The sequence below is a fragment of the Meles meles genome, chromosome 1, assembly GCF_922984935.1.
Source record: "Meles meles chromosome 1, mMelMel3.1 paternal haplotype, whole genome shotgun sequence".
Lineage (NCBI taxonomy): Eukaryota > Metazoa > Chordata > Mammalia > Carnivora > Mustelidae > Meles > Meles meles.
Genome location: NC_060066.1, coordinates 77,195,569 through 77,219,538, shown reverse-complemented (window position 1 = coordinate 77,219,538; position 23,970 = coordinate 77,195,569). Strand labels below are relative to the sequence as shown.

At 46.7% G+C, this 23,970-nt stretch overlaps 1 long non-coding RNA gene across 1 annotated transcript; it reads left to right on the top strand.

Moving 5' to 3' along the window:
* Positions 1–510: 510 nt before the first annotated feature.
* Positions 511–15,203, top strand: LOC123926180. Its single transcript, XR_006815168.1, has 3 exons — positions 511–568; positions 5,275–5,375; positions 15,165–15,203. It is a non-coding gene; the product is annotated as an uncharacterized LOC123926180 (long non-coding RNA).
* The last annotated feature ends 8,767 nt before the right edge of the window (positions 15,204–23,970 follow it).

The window sequence follows — 23,970 nt, the reverse complement described above, 5'->3', positions numbered from 1 at the left end:
AAAATCACAGAAATCTTGTGATTTATGTAGGTCCGATGATAAAGCCACCCATTAACTTCCTTTTGACCCCTTCTCTTCCCCTATGCTCCAAATTCAGGTATTTTTTTTTATGGTTTTATTTATGTGTGTGTGTGTGAGAGAGAGAGAACTAATGCACATTGGGAGGGGCAGAGGGAGAGAGAGAAGCAGACTCCCTGCTAAGCAGGGAGCTCGATTCAGGACTCCATCCCAGGACACTGAGACCATAACCTGAGCCAAAGGCAGGCACTTAACTGACTGAGCTACCCAGGTGCCCTGTGGTAGAGAGCTCTGTATCTGCAACCCCCTGCCCATGCTTGATGTGCAATAAATTTTGGTCTCATGCAGGCAAGAGTGAGTGAGGAGACTTTTTCAGTTACCTGTCCTTGGTTTCCTTTTCGATAGGTTTAAAATTAGGAATGGAGCAAGACACCTGGGTAGTGATCTCAGAACAGGGTGAGAAACTCTACAAGATGATGTGCAAACAAGGAAATATGACCAAAGACAGAAAAAGAAAACTGACCACATTCCTTAAATGCTTCCTTGGAAGGTAAGGTCCATAGTCTGGGTGCATGGATTTCTTTCATATTTTCACTATGTCATGTATCAACTACCCTTCCTTCAATGATTTGCTTTTCTTCTTTAAAAAAAATATTCCGGGGCACCTGGGTGGCTCAGTGGGTTAAAGCCTCTGCCTTCAGCTCAGGTTATGATCTCAGGGTCCTGGGATTGAGCCCCGCATCGGGCTCTCTGCTCGGCGGTTAGCCTGCTTCCATCTCTCTCTCTGCGTACTTATCATCTCTGTCTGTCAAATGGATAAATAAAATCTTAAAAAAAAAAAAAAACATTCCTCTGGGCATTTTTGAATATCTTTTTACTGTCAACATTTCCTGGATGATAGTGAGGTGAAGGAATGGACCTAGAGCCCGCAATCATGGAAGATTTTAGACCTCTATCCATCCATCCCTGACGTCAACAATTTCAGATGTATGGTGTTCTGAGGGGGAAGCAGACACTGGGGTCAGGCAGGGCTGGCAGGAAGCAGGTTCACTGAAGGGGGAGGAAGTCTAGCAAGGATGTGAGTACAGGGCCTACAAGTCAGAGAACCAAAGAATGTAAGACACAGAGTCCAAACCCGAGACTCATCAGCACTTTGACAACTGGGCTCAGGTTGAAGGACCATCGATGAGGAATCTGAAAAAGAGGGTCCTGCAAGGGGCCTGGCACAGAGCAACAGGCAGAGAGGTTGCCTGGGTTTTGAGCATAGACCCACTGTCGGTCCACTGGGGTCTGCGGGCAGCAGCACGTGGAAGTCCCTGCCGGGTGAAGGGTGCAGAACCAAAGGGAAGGGCGGCTGCCTTAAGCTATGCCCCGTGTTGGCTGTTTCCATATATTTCTAATCCTCAGATGCATACTCTGCATTTATAATCTTTATATTTTTTAAAGATTCAGAAACCAGCTCTCAGGGAGTTTACCAGGCCCGCCTTCATACAACCAGTGAATGCCAATGTCAACTCTGTAGAAGCAGACTGGAGTGGTAGTTCAAAGCCCACACTTCGCAGTCAGAGTGTCTCCATGCAAATCTGGTCCTACCTCTGGCTAGTTGAGCGATGTGGGAAGTTTAAATGTCTTTTTCCTCTCTAAACATGAAGATGATCATAGTGCTTACCTGTAATGCCTACCAGAATGTCTTCTCGATAAGTTATGCAGATACCATAAAATAACCATAGGCCACACCGGCTGCCAACCCAGGTAGAAGAATATAAGCCAGGAAACCCTGGCCTGCAGGGCAGCATGGGGCCCCTCCTTCAGGGGCTGGGGTCCTCACAGCAGAGCACTCAGCTGCCAGTAAGCTGCTGTTGCTGTTGGTAGGCCCTCAGCTGACGGCTCTTGTGGGAGAGAAACCCACCTCTGGGGCATAACTTCCGGGGTTGTCAGAGGAACATGCCTCTTTATAGGAGTCACTTCAAGCTATAGCTTCTCACCAAGAATGTATTCATATTCCGTATAGCCATCAGGAGTCATTTTGGCCATGATCAATGCTGCCTGGTAACCCAGCAGATGCCCTGCCTCCATCAGGTTCCAGGGAAACAGAGCTCCAAGGCTGACCCAGGGTCAAGTTTTCCTAATTAAAGGAGCTGGAGTCTTGTTAACTAAAGAGTTAACACGTGGGTGGAGTGTGGAGAGGGTGGCTGGGTGATGGACATTGGGGAGGGTTTGTGCTCTAATGAGCGCTGTGAAATGTGTAAGCCTGATGATTCACAGACCTGTACCCCTGGGGCAAATGATACATTATATGGTAATAAAAATAATAATAATACTTAAAAAAAAAAAGAGTTAACATGATCTTACACGGCCAAAGTGCTAGTTAGTTACAATGATATGTGAGCGTTCTCCACAGTGCCTGATAACACAGGAGAGACTTGGTAAATTTTAGTTTGTTCATTGTGGCTTTTTCCATAACAGCACACTAGCTTAGTTACTAGTTACTAATTATAGACCAAGTTTGAGATTGTTTTTGACTGGATCAGGATCCTTTCGCAGAGTGTTGATGGGATCTTGTGATTTCTGTAGGTCCCATGATAAAGCCAGCCAGTAACTTCCTTTCTTATCCCTTCTCTTTCCTTCCCCTATGCTCCTAATTAATAGAAGTTCTTACGGTGTGTTCTTTTCCTCATTTTAATTTGGCATATTCAGGAATCTGCTGACATCAGAACAGAGAATGATGCTTTCGCTACATACCAACCAGCTCAACCCATTTGTCAACCACTGACATTTCATAAGTGCTCAAAATGTGCCATACACTGTGCTGAGCTCCTGACATACATCAGCTCATTTAATCCTGTGACGGCACTGTGGAGTTGATATGCTTTTTTTTCCCCAAGATTTTACTTATTAGAGAGAGAGAGAGAGAGAGAGGGGAGCAGAGGGAAAGGGACAAGCAGACTCCATGCTGAGTGCAGAGCCCGATTTGGTGCTTGATCCCAGGACCCTGAGATCATGACCTGAGCCAAAGGGAGATGCTTAACTGACAGAGCTACCCAGACATCATGGAATTGGTATTATTATTTTTGTGCTATTGAAGAAAAAACTGAAGTTTTACTTCTTTTTAAAATTTTCTTTCTTTTGGATGGCTTTAACAACTTCTTCTGCCTTAAAATGTACTTTTTAGACTAGATATCCATTTTTAGAATTCCATGCCCCTCGGTTATTTGACTTTAGCCATAGGTGTTGCTTTTGGTTTTGAAATAAATGGAAAAGTAATTTCCTGACACCTTGTATAGCTTGTCTTCTCTGATCTCTGTGCAAAGTTGAAACCATTCTAAAATGTATCCATTACTTTATGTAAATTTCAAATGTTATATTTTTATAACATGAGCACAATAAAGTATTTTATTGTAAAATGTTTCTCTACTTAGTGTTCTTTTACTGATACCACATGGCCCAAAAAACAGTACCAAGCTGGTGCTTTCCTGTGTTATAAAATATCATCCTACTTATCTGTGATGTGGGGCTCCACCCCACACCCCAAAATGGTGAAAGATGTGGTTTGTTCATCCTCCCTGGCCTTTCACAGCCACAGCAGATGGATGTGGTAGACAGTTATGATGGGTGGTTTTGTGCTGGAATATTCCTTTTTTTAAGATTTTATTTATTTATTTGAGAGAGAGGGAGAATCAGAGAGAGAGAGCACAACAGGCGGGAGGGCCAAAGGGAGAAACAGATGTCTCAGTGAGCAGGGAACCCAATGTGGGGCTCGATTTCCAGACTCCAGGAACATGACCTGAGCCAAAGGCAGATGCTTAAGCGACTAGGCCACCCAGGTCCCTCCATCCCCACCCCCCAGCTGACATTTAAATTCAAGAATGCATTTATTAAAAACCGTATTTATAAAAAAAAACAAAAAACGTATTTATTTATTTGTTTATGTATTTTTAAAGGTTTTATTTATTATCTGAGAGGAGAGAGAGAGAGAGCACAAGCATCGGGAGGGGCAGAGGGAGTGGGAGCAACAGACTCCCTGCTGAGCAGAGAGCAGGAGGTGTGACTGATCCCAGGACCCCGAGATCATGACCTGAGCCAAAACAACCAACTGAGCCACCCATGTGCCCCACTAAATAACTTCAAAATTTGAAAACAGTATAGTAAAACTATTGGTGTGTACTAATTTTATATTGCTGCAGAATAAATAAATAACAACACACCTAGTGCCTTGAAAGAACACCTATTCATTAGCTCATAATTCTATACGTCAGAAAGAAGTTGAGGGGGAGCAATGCTGGGCTGTCTGCTTAGGGTCTCACAGGTCAAAATCAAGACCAACATCAAGTGCTGAGCCTTATCTTAAGGGTCTGAAGAAAAATTCACTTGCAAGCACATTCAGGTTGTTGACAGAATTCAGTCCCCCGTGATTGTAAGAATAAGTCCTACTTCTGTGCTGGCTGTTGGCCAGGACCACTCTCAGAAGCTGCCTGTGTTCCTTGGTACATGGCCCCTCTATCTTCTAAGGCAGCAGTGAGCAGTGGCTCACTGAATCTTTCTTGTGCTTTTAATTTGTCTCTTACTCTTGTGCCACCAGCCTGAGAAAACTCTCTGCTTCAAAGTGCTCAACTGACTGGGTCAAGCTCACTTGAATAATTTACATATTTTGAGGTCAACTGACTTGGAATTTTAGTTTCCTATACAAAATTCATCCATACCACTACCCAGATTAGGATTTGGTTACAAAACCAAGGGATGGGATTCTTGATAATGGGGTAAGAGAACACATTTAGAATTCCATCTACCATATGGGGTGTGCAGTTTTTTGGGGTTTGCCTTCTTAGAGTTCAAACACACTGGTTTTCTGTGCCTAGAAAGCCATATTCCAGTCTATCTCTTATATTCAGTCATTATTATTCTGTTTATTTTGTCTGTTTGCTATCTTTAGGATCTTGTTGTATTCTCTTTACAGTTAAAACTACTCTAAGAATTTCCCTTGGTGTTTATTAGAGGTCTCCGTAAGTTGAATAGGTATTATATAATAGGGTTTAGGTAAGCATGAATGAATGGAAATGAGTTTTCTAGGATAGAGTAAAATTTAAATAATTTGGGGCTTCGCATATGTGAAAAAATGCAAGCTTAAATGCACTGCAAATATTTCTTTATATTGAGGCTCCTTCCAAAGCTGCTTGATGAAAGCATGGTAGAAATAGACTTCTTGGGGAGGCAGGTGTGGGAAAACTCTTTAACTATTTCACTGGATTTCTATTGCAGTGAATTTGTGTCATGGCTCTTGGAAATTGGAGAGATTCACAGGCCTGAGGAAGATGTACACTTTGGACAAGCATTATTAGAAAATGGAATCACCCACCATGGTAATTATTTTGTTAATTACTAAGTTATTCTCTTTGGCCACCAGTTGGAAGCATCTTGATTCTGTTAATCAATCTGGCTTATAGTAAATGTCTACATTATAGGATGCTTATGTATTTTTAACATTTCAAGTACCTAATATATATAGAACTGCAGTTGTGGGAATTTTGTGGAGTATGGGTTTATGGTGATATATTTGCTAATTTTAATGTGAATGGCTACGAAACAGGCAAAAATTAGAAATACGGGTAAGTATTTACCTGGGATAGTGGAGGAAGACATGGCAAGTTCTTTTTAATTTTTTTTATAGATTTTATTTATTTATTTGATAGACAGAGATCACAAGTAGACAGAGAGGCAGGCAAAGAGAGAGGGAAGCAGTCTCCCTGCTGAGCAGGGAGCCCGATGTGGGACTCGATCCCAGGACCCTGAGATCATGACCTGAGCCGAAGGCAGCAGCTTAACCCACTGAGCCACCCAGGCGCCCCGTGGCAAGTTCTAATTGGAGTATTTGGGGCTGCATTATGAGGGAAAGGGCCTCATGTAAGGCATTGTAGAATGAGTAGAACTCTGACAGGGCAGAAGGGAAGAAAACTGAAAACTGTTGGATGTGGGAGATGAGGAGTGAAGAGCAAGATCAGGTTACTGTGAGATTTCTGTCTGGTTGACAGGGATGATTATTCAGAAGGAGCAGGGTGGGAGAAGATAAAGGGTTTTTGTCAGGATCGTTATAAGACATCCACAGGGGAACACCCAGCAAGAGTTTGAAAATATATGTGTAAAGCTCAGTGTATACAATCGTGGGAATCATTTCAAGAGAGCACCAGTTTCCTGAGAAGATAAGTAACAAAGAAGAATGCAGTGATAATGGGACTGAGAAGTAAAGCTTGAAGAATTTCTAATGCAAAATGTGGGAGAGGAGAAAAAGAGGGAATTATGAATAAACATAGGTATTTGACTAAGCTACTTCAATGTTCTGTTTTTTTTTTTTTTTTTTTTTTTTCCCCAGTTAGAGTGGGATGAAACTGAACTAGATTCTCCCAGTTTTTCCTCACCATTCTGGGTGCCCTGTGAATTCTACCAAAATAGATCGCTAATCAGACCACTTTTGTCACTTCCAAGATCCCCACCTTCTTCCCAGTTACAACTTCTCCTTCCTTGCTCCTGCTTTTGTCCACCATCCCTATGACACAGCCTCCAGGAAACAGCTGGAGACCTTTTAAAACAAATGTAAGCGCAAAGCATTCTCCTGCTTATAATCATCTCCTGGCATCCCATTACACTCAAAGAAAAGTCTGGAACCTCTTCCTTACTATGGTCCAGATCTCTTACCATGGCCCACAAGGCCCCACATAATAGGGCCCCTGACTTCCTCTGTGAGTTGGCAAATAATGTTGTACCCAGCTCATTACACTGTGGCCCCTGTGGTTTTCTGTCTCTTCCTTAAACACTCTGGGATGAATCTTTGCTCTTGCAATTCTCATTCAGCTATTATTTATTAATTCCTAGTATATACCAGGGAGTTTTCTAGGTGCTGGAGGGACAGCACTGAATGAAATGACAAGAGTCGCAGTATTCATGACTCATGTCTTCAGTGACACTCTTTGAGAATCTTATCCTATTACCATAAACTGTGTTTTTAATTTTTGAAATTATCTTCATGAACTTATCACTCTCTAAATTATCATGCTATTTTATTTATTTATTATTTCTCTCTTTACTTCCCATATTGATTCTGGCCCCCCATCAAAATAAAAGTACTATAGGAACAGGATACGTGGAGTGCCCATCACATGTGGGTGCTCCATAAATATTTGCTCAGTGAATGAATAAAGGAGTAATTATATTGTTAGTAAATAGATGATAATAGTGATAAATTGTAGGTGATTTTTTTCTTGATTCTTTAGCACCGTGAAAACATACCACATATCATCTAGTGTGCTAAAACACATCATCCAAAAATTATAGGTAAAAATGAAAAGATGTTGAGTTAGAGGACTTTCCTCTTGGATGCTTCTCTTTCCTTTCTTCTAACCCCAAGCCCAAATGTATATGTGAGTCAAGAAGGGAATATGTTGTGTTTTGTCCTGCAGTCTACTGAAGCTCAAGTAGGTGGACTATCGAGAGGTTTTACATACAATCATAGAACTTCAGAAATCTGGTGATTCCTTTCTCATTTAGGCTACGTACTTCCAGGAACTATGTCTTCCCAGTAGAGCAAAGAAGGGAAAATCTATGTATGAACTATTTGTTTATTCCTTTCCTTACTGACTCTTTCCTTCATTCTGTGTGTAAGATATTATGCTACCTAGCATAAAAGTATCATGTTATGGCCTTTATTTCTTATGGCCTAATAGTTTTAACTATCTTTTTACCTTATTCATCAAGCAATCCAGGTGTTGACATATTTCCTTTCAGAAAGGTAGAAATCCACCAGGATGGGATAATTAACTTTTTGCTGAGAACACTGAGAAGGAAAACTGTATTGGTTAGCAATAGATGCTCTAACAAATTTAAACCTCAGTACAGTCCCATTCTAGAAGGTACATTTTCTCTCAGGTAAAACCAGTCACTGGTGGAGGATGTTGGAGGCACCAGGGTTTTTTGTCCTGGAAGACAGGCTCACTTTCCTTCAGTGCAGGGCTCTTAACAGTCATTTTGAAGGAGTGTTGGAGTTTTTGGATTGTTTGTTTTAAATGGGCCTGTACACTCCATGTTTTCCCTTACATTTGTGTGCATGTCCTTAGATGCAAGTCAGTTCCATGACCACTCCTTATTGCAAGAGAAAATTAGAAAAGTAGTGTAGGTTCATGCCCAAGGGAAATAAAAGCTAAACCAATTTGGTAAACAGAGATCCAATGCCTGCCACTGAAGTATAGCTCTCTGCTCAGTATATAATCTAGGGAATTATATTAAAGCCAGAGTAATTATACAAACGTGACGATGTTAATACAGATATCAGCATATAATAGTCATAAAAATGACTTGTCACTCCACCATTGACTGCTTTTTACCTTTGTCAAATCCCCATTGGACAAATTGGGGTCGGTCTATTTCTGGGTCCTTGATTCTGTTTTACTTAACTATTTTTATTCTGTTGCATTTGTCTATCCCTTCACCAGCACCACACACTTTTGATTAATCTAGCTATAGATCTTGAAATTCGGTAGAAGGAATCATTTGGTTTTCTTCTTCAGTTTTATTTCTCTTCTTTTTCTAGGTTCTGAAGCAGAGAGCTTATTTTTTTGAGACGCCTTTTGTTTTTAGACAGGGAGAGACTGAGAAAGAGAGAGAGACAGGGAAGGGGTGCAGAGAGAGAGAGAGAGAGAGAGAGAGAGACAGGGAAGGGGTACAGAGAGAGAGAGAGAGAGAGAGAGAGAGAGAGATTGTTAAGCAACCTCCATGCCCAGCACCAGCACAATGCAGCTTCAGTCTCACAACCCCGAGTCTGATCATGACCCGAGTCAAAATCAAGAGTTCGACTAACTGAACTAGACACCCATATGCTCCTCCTCCTTTCAAACATATGCACTGAGTGCTCTACATTGTGCTGTTCAATGATTTAGCTGTGTCCCACAAATTTTCATATGTTGTATGTCCATTTTCCTTCACTTCAGTGCATTGAGATTCTAGCTTTGATCTTTGATCATCTAGAATGTTACTTTCTCAGTGTTTGGATATTTGTTATATTTCTCATTTGGATACCTAGTTGGCTTTTTAAAAAAATTTTTTTTTTAATATTTTATTTACGTGACAGAGAGAAATCACACCAGACAGAGAGGCAGGCAGAGAGAGAGGAGGAAGCAGGCTCCCACTAAGCAGAAAGCCCGATGCGGGCTGGACCCAAGAACCCTGGGATCATGACCTGAGCTGAAGGCAGAGGCTTTAACCCACAGAGCCACGCAGGCGCCCCCCTAGTTTGCTTTTTAAAAAGAAACTGAGTGGAAGTGTTGGGTCACTATACTGTGCACCCAAAATGCATATTCTGCTGCTTGTTCACTGGAATTTAAATCCAGGCCTTGAACAAGAAAAGGAACTGTGAACTGTTTTCAAGAGGGAGCTCTATCATCTTCCATTCCCAACAGCGATGCAGGAGCGATCCAGTCATTCCACATGCTGCCTTGCATGGGGTAGTGGGGTCTCTCTCTCCCTCTCAGATGCATTTGTTTTGCATGATGGTGATAGGTGTGCAGTGAGAGCTCATTGGAGTTTGAATTTTAATTTCCTCGATGGCAACTTTTCATGTGATTTCCGTCTATATGCTCTTTGGTAAAGTGTTTCGGTCTTTTGCACAATTTGTTGTTTTTTTTTTTTTTCTGACTGGATGGCTTGCTTATTTGGGGGTCAACTTTTGAGGTTCTCTACTTGAGAAAGGAGTGCTTTATCAGGTCTGTGGTTTGCACCTATTTTCTCGAGTTTGTAGCTTACCTTTTAAAGTCTTCTTAACAAGGTGTTTCATACAGGACAGACTTCCAATTCTGATTCTTGGATCATGTCTAATAAATCAACTTTTCCTGTATGGAAAATGATTTGATGTCCAGTCGGAGGACTCTTTCCCTAGCTGTCCATTCTGGAAATTGTTTCCCTATAAGATTTATCATTGTACATGTAAGGCGGTGATAAATATTGAGTTAATTAAAAAAATTATTTTTTTTTTCATTTTGAGAGAGTGAGCATGACATGAGCGGGGCTTGGGGTGGAGGGAGAAGGGAAAAGAGCATCCTTAAGTAGGCTCCCCAGTGAGCTTGGAGCCTGATTTTGTCCCGGGACCCTGAGAGCATGACAAGAGCCGAAATTAAGAGCTGGCTGCCTCAGCGACTGAGTCACCCAGGCGCCACGAGTTCAGTTTTGTACAGAGGATGAGACTTCGATTGTGGTCCTCGTCCTCTTCGTCCTCCACCTCCACCTCCTCCTCCTCTCTGCACCTCCATCTTCTTCTCCTCCTTCTTCTTTGTCCCTGGAAGTCCACTTGCTCTAGCACCATTTATTCAAAATGCTGTCACTCCTCCATTGAACTGCTTTTCCCCTTTGTCAGAATCCCATTGACATGTTGGTGGTCGGTCTCTTTCTGGGTTTGATCCTGTTCCACTTATCTATCTTTATACTGTTCCATTTGTCTATACATTCACCAACACCACACACTCTAGATTACTGTAGCTGTAGATCTTGAAATTGGGTGGAAGAATTCCTTTGGTTTTCTTCTTTAGTTTTATTTTCTCATCTTTTTCTAGGTTCTGATGTGGAGAGCTTATTGTTTTGAGACAGGGAGAAACTGAGAGAGAGAGAGACAGGGAAGGGGTACAGAGAGAGAGAGATAGAGACGGATTATTAAGCAGCCTCCATGCCCAGCACCAGCACAATGCAGGTTCAGTCTCACAACCCCGAGTTTGATCATGACCCGAGTCAAAATCAAGAGTTGGACTAACTGACTGAGCCTCCCAGATGCTCCTCCTCCTTTCTAACATAGGCAGTGATTGCTCTACATGGTGCTGTCCATTGATTGAGCTGTGTCCCACACATTTTCATATGTTGTATGTTCATTTTCCTTCACTTCAATGCATTGAGATTTGATCTTTGATCTTTGATCATCTAGAATGTGACTTTCTCAGTGTTTGGATATTTGTTATCTTTCTCCTTTGGATACCTAGTTTGCTTTTTAAATATTTTTTTTTTTAATGTTGAAATTGTACAACCGAGAAATTGATCGATAGGGTTGTCTTCGTTTCAGGTGTACAATATAGCGATTCCCCTCCCCTACCCCACCTGCTGTCAGCTCCGGTTGCAGGCACTGATGTGCCTTGGAGACTCAGGTGCACCTCCCCCACCCCTCCTCCCTTCAGCTCCTGTTGCCAGGCACTGGTTTGCGTTGGAGACGGAACCCTCGTAGGGGTTCCAAGCACTTCCTAGTGGCCCAGAAGACACTGGTGATCGGAGACCAAGCCACAAGGCTCTTTGGAGCCAGCTAGTGGCCATCCAAATGCCTCCCCACACAGTTCTGGAGCCGCTGTGGGCTGTCCTGGAGCAGCTGTGGGCTGCTGGGTTGGTGATAGACGAACGTTGGCCACATGTGCCACGAGTCTCTGGGTTTCGCTGGGAGATCCTGGTGTGCACTGCAGTGGTGGTGTTCCTGGGAAAGAGTGCACTCAGCTTCCGAAGAAGAAAGTGGCAGTGTGCCCAGAACGAGGAAGTCTCTGGAAAAGGCATGGAGAAGACCGAACCGGACGCACAAGCCCGTGGAGCTGTCGCATCATCCGAGCCGAAGGCCAGTCCTCTCCCGTTCCAGCTTCTTGCTCTGGCTGCCCTGAATCAAGATGCCGGGTATTGGTCAGTGGGAAACACCACGCAACTGCTGAAGGGAGTTCGGGAAAGGCTGTTGAAGAGCCCTCACCAGCTGCCTCCTGAAAATCCCATGTGTGGAGCAGCCCAGGAAGATGGAGAAGCCCTGGTGAGGAAAACACCAGAAGGCTTCAAGGACAGCCGTGATCTGCAGGCAAGTGCAGACCCGCTGGTTCAGGAGATTGGCAGCTGTGGACAGAGAGTGCAGGACGAGGCAGGGCAGGCAGGCAGGCCAGAGCTTCCTGAAGGAGGAGTGCGGCGGCAGGCCAGCGCTGAGGGCCAGCGCCAGCAGCACACCCTCAGCCAGATCCTCCTGAAGGGGATGCATGTGCTAGAGCTGCTTGGAGATCATCTGGAAGGTGGGGGCTCAAGGAGGCAGGTGGAGACTGGCTCCTCCTCCCCTGACCACGTGCCCTCAGGCGGGAGCCCCGTGAACCAATTAAAGCCGTCCAGGGCACTGAAGAAGGCACGTCAGAGGAATGAAGAGCTCCCAAGAAACCCAACAAGCCACCAAGCTGAGCCAAGGACCTGTTCACCTACGGAACACCCTCCTGGACGGTGAGATTCCGAAGTTTCGCCTGAAGCTTGAGGCAGAGCCGCAGCTGTGCGAAGAGCACCTCAGACACCTGGAGAGAAAGATGATGGAGGAGAAGGCAAGCTGCCTGCAAGTGAAGAACGAGCTTGCCAAGGTGCGCAGGAAGGTGGATGCTGCCCACTGGCACTTGGGCCTCTATAGGAACATGGCCGCCGACCTGCACCGAGAATGGCAGAAAATCGCCTCCTTGCATGAGCGGGAGCGCCTCCTGGTGGAGAAGAGGAGTGAGGAGAGCCAGAAGGCTGTCCTGTGGGCAGAGAGGGAGTTCCAAAGGCTCCAGGCCCAAAACCATTGCCTCAGGCAGAAGCTGGCCAACTCTGGGCCCAAGGTCCAGCCTGTCTCCGGGGGGCCTCCTGCTCCTGCTCCTGCTGTTCCGGGCACAGCCTCCAAATACCCTCAAGGGCCAAAGGCTCCCCTGAAACCCAGGAAGCCCAAGAAGGGAGCAAGGGTGCACTGGCCAGACTCCCAAGTTCTCGGGTCCCCTGCAGGTCTGATTCCCTTGCCCAGCAGCCACCAACACTCATAACCAGAGCACAAAAGCTCCTGTGCTTACCCCTTCAGCCATACCCATGGCTCCTTTGACTTGAGATCCACCCCATCCTTTAGCCTGATGCTCCATATTCCCTGGAGCCGTATGAGTGTGAGAGAATATTTTTCAGTGTTCAGCGTAACACAAATAAAAATAAAAATATCCAATGGCTGAGACTACTGCTCCTGAGAATGGATTTGATTAAGGGATTCTATGCCAAGCAAGGGACGGTTTGAAGTGTCTTTTATCGATCCCTTAATCGTCCCAATAACCCAGTGTGTCATGTCTGACTGAGGTTCAGACAGGGGAAACAACTTGCCCCAAGATCACACAGCTAGTGAATTTCAGAGCTCCCGTTCCAAACCAGGGTTGTCTAATGGTCACCTGCTGTGCCAATAACTTCTACTACAATGCCTACTACTGTTCTTCTTCTTCTTCTTCTTCTTCTTCTTCTTCTTCTTCTTCTTCTTCTCCTTCTCCTTCTCCTTCTCCTTCTCCTTCTCCTTCTTCTTCTTCTTCTTCTCCTTCTCCTTCTTCTTATTCTTTCTCCTCCTTCCTCCTTCCTCCTTCTTTCTTCCTTCTTCTTCTTCTTCTCCTTCTTCTTCTTCTTCTTCTTCTTCTTCTTCTTCTTCTTCTTCTTCTTCTTCTTCTTCTTCTTCTTCTTCTTCTTCTTCTTCTTCTTCTTCTTCTTCTTCTTTTCTTCTTCTTCTTCTTCTTCTTCTTCTTTTTCTTCTTCTTCTTCTTCTTCTTCTTCTTCTTCTTCTTCTTCTTCTTCTTTTTCTTCTTCTTCTTGTTCTTCTTCTTCTTCTTTTTCTTCTTCTTCTTCGGAGAGACAGAAAGGGTGACGGCAAACACACACACAAAGGAACGCATACACATGCAGGCGGGGGAGGGGCCGAGTTAGAGAGATTCCTCGACAGGCTTGGGACTCAAGTGCTGAACCAGACGCTGGTCTGGATTTCCCAGATCACGTGATCAGCCCTGATCTGAAATCAGGAGCCAGACACTGAACTGACAGGCACCCTTGGGCAAGGAACTTCTAGGCAAGCTGCTGAAGGATCCCACAAGGGGTTGGTAAAATGTTCCCCTCGTTCATGTCTAGGATGTGATGATTCTATGCAAAGATAATAGTGCATATAATATAATCTAACATAATATATAATAATATAAGGATGCAGAGATTATAGTGGTGGCTAGCTGAGGTCAAGTCCCAGCCAAGTAGGGAGGGCAGCCTTTAAGGGTCTCCAACGATTCCCCTCTTGGGTACACATCGTTTTGTGTTCCATACTCTACCTCTTGATTCGAGTCAGAACTACTGACTCCCTTGTAAAGGACAGAATGTGGCCAAAGTGATAGGATGTCCCTTCGGAGGTGAGTTTACAAAGAGACTGGTCTCCTCTTGGGCTTGCCCGCCCTCCGTCCCTCCCTCCCTCATCTGTTCCCAGGGAAGCCAGCTGCTCCTTGGGAGCTTTATGCTGGAGAGGCCCATGGGGCAAGGAATGACTATTTCTTGCTTCCAGCCATGGAGGGCCTCTGGCGGCTCACAGCCAGCTGAGTGAGCTCAAAAGAAGACTTACCCCCAACAAGCCCGCAGATGACTGAAGATCCAGAGGCCCTCTGGACTGCAGCCTTGTGAGAGATCCTGAGCCACAGGGACCTGGCTAGTTGCACCTGGATGGCTGGCCCACAGAAACCATATCAGGTTATGAATGTTGTTTTAGGCCCATTGGTTCGGGGAAAACCTTCAAGAAAGACAGGAGTGGGAAGCCAAATGTTTGGCTTCTGACCCACCCCCCCTCTCCTGGGGTTGAAATTCCAGGGAAATCAAGAGATGGTAGAAACGCCTGAGAGATGAGGGTAAACAATGGAAGAGAGAGGACATCTATTCTGATCGCCATGGATCTCTCTGAGAGGACATCCTCCCACTTGATCCTCCTGTGTCGAAGGGTGGCAAATGCAGGGGGAGACACCTGGCAGTGTGGTCCAAGTCGGCTGAGAGCACTCGACCCAGCCCCACAGAGCCTCCTAGAAGGCAGAGAAAGAGCCCAGAAGTTCCCTGGGGCCCCTAGAGAAGGCCCCTAGAGAATGAGATGAGTTGAAAGCCTGGGACCTGGTCGTTGGACTTCTAGACTGGAGGGGAGATGGCCTGTGGAAGGGCCAATGCCCACAACCCCTGTTGGAACAGACCCCTCCTGTCTGCTTTGGGAGACTGGGGGTGAATATGAGAATGAATTCATGTAGAAGAGATGGTGTTCTGATGCTTGGTTTCAACTTCTTGAAATCCTTTCAACTTCTTGAAATCGTTGACATTCCTTTTCTCCTTGTCCCCAGGACCACCATGAATGGGAAGGGGCCTTCAAAGAAGCAAGATGAGAGCATCTCTTACAAGGCTGTCCAGTGTCAATATCCAACCACTGCAGTCACTTCTACCCCCTTGGCAGCCCCACTGCTTCCATCAGGACACAGATCCGTTCCTGTACAGGTTTTGGAGCAAACGTAAGTTTGGATTTCTCTCAGAGAAATGCCAAGAGTGCAATGACTGGGGTCCTAGGGTGGTTGCAAGTCTAGTTTTCAGAGGAACTGTGTGGAGGGTTGGGTCACTGTACTGTGCACCCGAAAAGCATATTCTACTGCTTGTTCCCTGGAATTTAAATCCAGGCCTTGAAAAAGAAAAGGAACTGTGAACAGTTTTCAAGAGGGAGCTCTATCATCTTCCATTCCCAACAGCGATGCAGGAGCGATCCAGTCGTTCCACATCCTGCCTTGCATTGGGGAGTGGGGTCTCTCTCTCCCTCTCGGGTGCATTTGGTTTGCATCATGGTGATAGGTGTGCAGTGACAGCTCATTGGAGTTTGAATTTGAATTGCCCCGATGGTAACTTTTTATGGGATTTCCATCTGTATACTCTTTGGTAAAGGGTTTCGGTCTTTTGCCCATTTTTTTTGTTTTTGTTCTTTTCAGACTGGATGGCTTGCTTCTTTGGGGGTCCACTTTTGAGGTTCTCTCCTTCCGACAGGAGTCCTTTATAAGGTATGTGGTTTGCACCTGTTTTCTCCCAGTTTGTAGCTTCCCTTTTGGGTCTTCTTCACAAGGTGTTTCACACATTACAGACTTCCAATTCTGATTCTTGGATCATGTCTAATGAATCAACTCTTCTTGAACGGAACATGATTTGATGTCCAGTCGGAGGATTCTTTCCCTAGCTGTCCATTCTGGACATTTTTTTCCCTAGAAGATTTATCATTTTACATAGAAGGCGGTGATTAATTTTGAGTTAATTTAACAAATTTTTTTTTCTTTTTGAGAGAGTGAGCATGCACATGAGTGGGGCGTGGGGTGGAGGGAGAAGCGAAAAGAGCGTCCTTAAGCAGACTCCCCAGTGAGCTTGGAGCCTGATTTTGTCCCGGGACCCTGAGAGCATGACAAGAGCCGAAATTAAGAGCTGGCTGCCTCAGCGACTGAGTCACCCAGGCGCCACGAGTTCAGTTTTGTACAGAGGATGAGCCTTCGATTGTGGTCCTCGTCCTCCTCGTCCTCCACCTCCACCTCCTCCTCCTCTCTGCCCCTCCCTCTTCTTCTTCTCCTTCTTCTTCTTTGTCTCTGGAAGTCCACTTGCTCTAGCACCATTTCTTCAAAACGCTGTCACTCCTCCATTGAATTGCTTTTCCCCTTTGTCAGAATCCCATTGACATGTTGGTGGTTGGTCTCTTTCTGGGTTTGATCCTGTTCCACTTATCTATCTTTATACTGTTCCATTTGTCTATCCCTTCACCAACACCACACATTTTTGATTACTATAGCTGTAGATCTTGAAACTGGGTGGAAGGATTCCTTTGGTTTTCTTCTTTAGTTTTATTTTCTCATCTTTTTCTAGGTTCTGACGTGGAGAGCTTATTGTTTTGAGACAGAGAGAGAGAGAGAGAGAGAGAGTGAGAGAGAGACAGGGAAGGGGTACAGAGAGAGAGAGAGAGAGAGAGAGAGAGAGAGAGATTATTAAACAGCCTCCATGCCCAGCACCAGCACAATGCAGGTTCAGTCTCACAACCTCGAGTTTAATCATGACCCGAGTCAAAATCAAGAGTTGGACTAACTGACTGAGCCTCCCAGATGCTCCTCCTCCTTTCTAACATAGGCAGTGATTGCTCTACATGGTGCTGTCCATTGATTGTGCTGTGTCCCACACATTTTCATATGTTGTATGTTCATTTTCCTTCACTTCAATGCATTGAGATTTGATCTTTGATCTTTGATCATCCAGAAGGTTACTTTCTCAGTGTTTGGATATTTGTTCGTTTTCTCCTTTGGATACCTAGTTTGCTTTTTAAATATTTTTTTTTTTAATGTTGAAATTGTACTTCCGAGAAATTGATCGATAGGGTTGTCATTGTTTCAGGTGTACAATATGGCGATTCCCCTCCCCTACCCCACCTGCTGTCAGCTCCGGTTGCAGGCACTGATGTGCCTTGGAGACTCAGGTGCACCTGAGTCCACCCCTCCTCCCTTCAGCTCCTGTTGCCAGGCACTGGTTTGCGTTGGAGACGGAACCCTCGTAGGGGTTCCAAGCACTTCCTCGTGGCCCAGAAGACACTGGTGATCGGAGACCAAGCCACAAGGCTCTTTGGAGCCAGCTGGTGGCCATCCAAATGCCTCCCCACACAGTTGTGGAGCCGCTGTGGGCTGTCCTGGAGCAGCTGTGGGCTGCTGGGTTGGTGATAGACGAACGTTGGCCACATGTGCCACGAGTCTCTGGGTTTCGCTGGGAGATCCTGGTGTGCACTGCAGTGGTGGTGTTCCTGGGAAAGAGTGCACTCAGCTTCCGAAGAAGAAAGGGACAGTGTGCCCAGAACGAGGAAGTCTCTGGAAAAGGCATGGAGAAGACCGAACCGGAAGCACAAGCCCGTGGAGCTGTCGCATCATCCGAGCCGAAGGCCAGTCCTCTCCCGTTCCAGCTTCTTGCTCTGGCTGCCCTGAATCAAGATGCCGGGTATTGGTCAGTGGGAAACACCACGCAACTGCTGAAGGGAGTTCGGGAAAGGCTGTTGAAGAGCCCTCACCAGCTGCCTCCTGAAAATCCCATCTGTGGAGCAGCCCAGGAAGATGGAGAAGCCCTGGTGAGGAAAACACCAGAAGGCTTCAAGGACAGCCGTGATCTGCAGGCAAGTGCAGACCCGCTGGTTCAGGAGATTGGCAGCTGTGGACAGAGAGTGCAGGACGAGGCAGGGCAGGCAGGCAGGCCAGAGCTTCCTGAAGGAGGAGTGCGGCGGCAGGCCAGCGCTGAGGGCCAGAGCCACCAGCACACCCTCAGCCAGATCCTCCTGAAGGGGATGCATGTGCTAGAGCTGCTTGGAGATCATCTGGAAGGTGGGGGCTCAAGGAGGCAGGTGGAGACTGGCTCCTCCTCCCCTGACCACGTGCCCTCAGGCGGGAGCCCCGTGAACCAATTAAAGCCGTCCAGGGCACTGAAGAAGGCACGTCAGAGGAATGAAGAGCTCCCAAGAAACCCAACAAGCCACCAAGCTGAACAAGGACCTGTTCACCTTCGGAACACCCTCCTGGACGGTGAGATTCCGAAGTTGCGCCTGAAGCTTGAGGCAGAGCCGAAGCTGTGCGAAGAGCACCTCAGACACCTGGAGAGGAAGATGATGGAGGAGAAGGCACGCTGCCTGCAAGTGAAGAACGAGCTTGCCAAGGTGCGCAGGAAGGCGGATGCTGCCCACTGGCACTTGGGCCTCTATAGGAACATGGCCGCCGACCTGCACCGAGAATGGCAGAAAATCGCCTCCTTGCATGAGCGGGAGCGCCTCCTGGTGGAGAAGAGGAATGAGGAGAGCCAGAAGGCTGTCCTGTGGGCAGAGAGGGAGTTCCAAAGGCTCCAGGCCCAAAACCATTGCCTCAGGCAGAAGCTGGCCAACTCTGGGCCCAAGGTCCAGCCTGTCTCCGGGGGGCCTCCTGCTCCTGCTCCTGCTGTTCCGGGCACAGCCTCCAAATACCCTCAAGCGCCAAAGGCTCCCCTGAAACCCAGGAAGCCCAAGAAGGGAGCAAGGGTGCACTGGCCAGACTCCCAAGTTCTCGGGTCCCCTGCAGGTCTGATTCCCTTGCCCAGCAGCCACCAACACTCACAACCAGAGCACAAAAGCTCCTGTGCTTACCCCTTCAGCCATACCCATGGCTCCTTTGACTTGAGATCCACCCCATCCTTTAGCCTGATGCTCCATAATCCCTGGAGCCGTATGAGTGTGAGAGAATATTTTTCAGTGTTCAGCGTAACAGAAATAAAAATAAAAATATCCAATGGCTGAGACTCCTGCTACTGAGAATGGTTTTGATTAAGGGATTGCATGCCAAGCAAGGGACGGTTTGAAGTGTCTTGTATCGATCCCTTAATCGTCCCAATAACCCAGTGTGTCATGTCTGACTGAGGTTCAGACAGGGGAAACAACTTGCCCCAAGATCACACAGCTAGTGAATTTCAGAGCTCCCGTTCCAAACCAGGGTTGTCTAATGATCACCTGCTGTGCCAATAACTTCTACTACTATGCCTAATACTGTTCTTCTTCTTCTTCTTCTTCTTCTTTCTTCTTCTTCTTCTTCTTCTTCTTCTTCTTCTTCTTCTTCTTCTTCTTCTTCTTCTTCGTCTTCGTCTTCTTCCTTCTTTGGAGAGACAAAAAGGGTGACGGCGCACACATACACACACACACACACAAAGGAACGCACACACATGCAGGCGGGGGAGGGGCCGAGTTAGAGAGATTCCTGGACAGGCTTCGGACTCAAGTGCTGAACCAGACGCTGGTCTGGATTTCCCAGATCACGTGATCAGCCCTGAACCGAAATCAGGAGCCAGACACTGAACTGACAGGCACCCTTGGGCAAGGAACTTCTAGGGAAGCTGCTGAAGGATCCCAGAAGGGCTTGGTAAAATGTTCCCCTCGTTCACGTCCTAGGATGTGATGATTCTATGCAAAGATAATAGTGCATATAATATAATCTAACATAATATATAATAATATAAGGATGCCGAGATTATAGTGGTGGCTAGCTGAGGTCAAGTCCCAGCCAAGTAGGGAGGCAGCCTTTAAGGGTCTCCAACGATTCCCATCTTGGGTACACATCGTTTTGTGTTCCATACTCTACCTCTTGATTCGAGTCAGAACTACTGACTCCCTTGTAAAGGACAGAATGTGGCCAAAGTGATAGGATGTCCCTTCGGAGGTGAGTTGACAAAGAGACTGGTCTCCTCTTGGGCTTGCCCGCCCTCCGTCCCTCCCTCCCTCATCTGTTCCCAGGGAAGCCAGCTGCTCCTTGGGAGCTTTATGCTGGAGAGGCCCATGGGGCAAGGAATGACTATTTCTTGCTTCCAGCCATGGAGGGCCTCTGGCTGCTCACAGCCAGCTGAGTGAGCTCAAAAGCAGACTTACCCCCAACAAGCCCGCAGATGACTGAAGATCCAGAGGCCCTCTGGACTGCAGCCTTGTGAGAGATCTGAGCCACAGGGACCTGGCTAGTTGCACCTGGATGGCTGGCCCACAGAAACCATATCAGGTTATGAATGTTGTTTTAGGCCCATTGGTTCGGGGAAAACCTTCAAGAAAGACAGGAGTGGGAAGCCAAATGTTTGGCTTCTGACCCACCCCCCCTCTCCTGGGGTTGAAATTCCAGGGAAATCAAGAGATGGTAGAAATGCCTGAGAGATGAGGGTAAACAATGGAAGAGAGAGGACATCTATTCTGATCGCCATGGATCTCTCTGAGAGGACATCCTCCCACTTGATCCTCCTGTGTCGAAGGGTGGCAAATGCAGGAGGAGACACCTGGCAGTTTGGTCCAAGTCGGCTGAGAGCACTCGACCCAGCCCCACAGAGCCTCCTAGAAGGCAGAGAAAGAGCCCAGAAGTTCCCTGGGGCCCCTAGAGAAGGCCCCGAGAGAATGAGATGAGTTGAAAGCCTGGGACCTGGTCGTTGGACTTCTAGACTGGAGGGGAGATGGCCTGTGGAAGGGCCACTGCCCGCAACCCCTGTTGGACCAGACCCCTCCTGTCTGCTTTGGGAGACTGGGGGTGAATATGAGAATGAATTCATGTAGAAGAGATGGTGTTCTAATGCTTGGTTTCAACTTCTTGAAATCCTTTCAACTTCTTGAAATCGTTGACATTCCTTTTCTCCTTGTCCCCAGGACCACCATGAATGGGAAGGGGCCTTCAAAGAAGCAAGACGAGAACATCTCTTACAAGGCTGTCCAGTGTCAATATCCAACCACTGCAGTCACTTCTACCCCCTTGGCAGCCCCACTGCTTCCATCAGGACACAGATCCGTTCCTGTACAGGTTTTTGAGCAAACGTAAGTTTGGATTTCTCTCAGAGAAATGCCAAGAGTGCAATGACTGGGGTCCTAGGGTGGTTGCAAGTCTAGTTTTCAGAGAAACTGTGTGGAGGGCTGGGTCACTATCCTGTGCACCCGAAAAGCATATTCTACTGCTTGTTCCCTGGAATTTAACTCCAGGCCTTGAAAAAGAAAAGGAACTGTGAACTGTTTTCAAGAGGGAGCTCTATCATCTTCCATTCCCAACAGCGATGCAGGAGCGATCCAGTCGTTCCACATCCTGCCTTGCATTGGGGAGTGGGGTCTCTCTCTCCCTCTCGGGTGCATTTGGTTTGCATCATGGTGATAGGTGTGCAGTGAGAGCTCATTGGAGTTTGAATTTGAATTGCCCCGATGGTGACTTTTTATGGGATTTCCATCTGTATACTCTTTGGTAAAGGGTTTCGGTCTTTTGCCCATTTTTTTTGTTTTTGTTCTTTTCAGACTGGATGGCTTGCTTCTTTGGGGGTCAACTTTTGAGGTTCTCTCCTTCCGACAGGAGTCCTTTATCAGGTATGTGGTTTGCACCTATTTTCTCCCAGTTTGTAGCTTCCCTTTTGGGTCTTCTTCACAAGGTGTTTCACACATTACAGACTTCCAATTCTGATTGTTGGATCATGTCTAATGAATCAACTCTTCTTGAACGGAACATGATTTGATGTCCAGTCGGAGGATTCTTTCCCTAGCTGTCCATTCTGGACATTTTTTTCCCTAGAAGATTTATCATTTTACATAGAAGGCGATGATTAATTTTGAGTTAATTTAACAAATTTTTTTTTTCTTTTTGAGAGAGTGAGCATGCGCATGAGTGGGGCGTGGGGTGGAGGGAGAAGCGAAAAGAGCGTCCTTAAGCAGACTCCCCAGTGAGCTTGGAGCCTGATTTTGTCCCGGGACCCTGAGAGCATGACAAGAGCCGAAATTAAGAGCTGGCTGCCTCAGCGACTGAGTCACCCAGGCGCCACGAGTTCAGTTTTGTACAGAGGATGAGCCTTCGATTGTGGTCCTCGTCCTCCTCGTCCTCCACCTCCACCTCCTCCTCCTCTCTGCCCCTCCCTCTTCTTCTTCTCCTTCTTCTTCTTTGTCTCTGGAAGTCCACTTGCTCTAGCACCATTTATTCAAAACGCTGTCACTCCTCCATTGAATTGCCTTTCCCCTTTGTCAGAATCTCATTGACATGTTGATGGTTGGTCTCTTTCTGGGTTTGATCCTGTTCCACTTATCTATCTTTATACTGTTCCATTTGTCTATCCCTTCACCAACACCACACATTTTTGATTACTATAGCTGTAGATCTTGAAACTGGGTGGAAGGATTCCTTTGGTTTTCTTCTTTAGTTTTATTTTCTCATCTTTTTCTAGGTTCTGACGTGGAGAGCTTATTGTTTTGAGACAGAGAGAGAGAGAGAGAGAGATAGAGAGAGACAGGGAAGGGGTACAGAGAGAGAGAGAGAGAGAGAGAGAGAGAGATTATTAAACAGCCTCCATGCCCAGCACCAGCACAATGCAGGTTCAGTCTCACAACCTCGAGTTTAATCATGACCCGAGTCAAAATCAAGAGTTGGACTAACTGACTGAGCCTCCCAGATGCTCCTCCTCCTTTCTAACATAGGCAGTGATTGCTCTACATGGTGCTGTCCATTGATTGTGCTGTGTCCCACACATTTTCATATGTTGTATGTTCATTTTCCTTCACTTCAATGCATTGAGATTTGATCTTTGATCTTTGATCATCTAGAAGGTCACTTTCTCAGTGTTTGGATATTTGTTCGTTTTCTCCTTTGGATACCTAGTTTGCTTTTTAAATATATTTTTTTTAATGTTGAAATTGTACTTCCGAGAAATTGATCGATAGGGTTGTCTTTGTTTCAGGTGTACAATAGAGCGATTCCCCTCCCCTACCCCACCTGCTGTCAGCTCTGGTTCCAGGCACTGATGTGCCTTGGAGACTCAGGTGCACCTCCCCCACCCCTCCTCCCTTCAGCTCCTGTTGCCAGGCACTGGTTTGTGTTGGAGACGGAACCCTCGTAGGGGTTCCAAGCACTTCCTCGTGGCCCAGAAGACACTGGTGATCGGAGACCAAGCCACAAGGCTCTTTGGAGCCAGCTGGTGGCCATCCAAATGCCTTCCCACACAGTTCTGGAGCCGCTGTGGGCTGTCCTGGAGCAGCTGTGGGCTGCTGGGTTGGTGTAGATGAACGTTGGCCACATGTGCCACGAGTCTCTGGGTTTCGCTGGGAGATCCTGGTGTGCACTGCAGTGGTGGTGTTCCTGGGAAAGAGTGCACTCAGCTTCCGAAGAAGAAAGTGGCAGTGTGCCCAGAACGAGGAAGTCTCTGGAAAAGGCATGGAGAAGACCGAACCGGACGCACAAGCCCGTGGAGCTGTCGCATCATCCGAGCCGAAGGCCAGTCCTCTCCCGTTCCAGCTTCTTGCTCTGGCTGCCCTGAATCAAGATGCCGGGTGTTGGTCAGTGGGAAACACCACGCAACTGCTGAAGGGAGTTCGGGAAAGGCTGTTGAAGAGCCCTCACCAGCTGCCTCCTGAAAATCCCATCTGTGGAGCAGCCCAGGAAGATGGAGAAGCCCTGGTGAGGAAAACACCAGAAGGCTTCAAGGACAGCCGTGATCTGCAGGCAAGTGCAGACCCGCTGGTTCAGGAGATTGGCAGCTGTGGACAGAGAGTGCAGGACGAGTCAGGGCAGGCAGGCAGGCCAGAGCTTCCTGAAGGAGGAGTGCGGCGGCAGGCCAGCGCTGAGGGCCAGAGCCAACAGCACACCCTCAGCC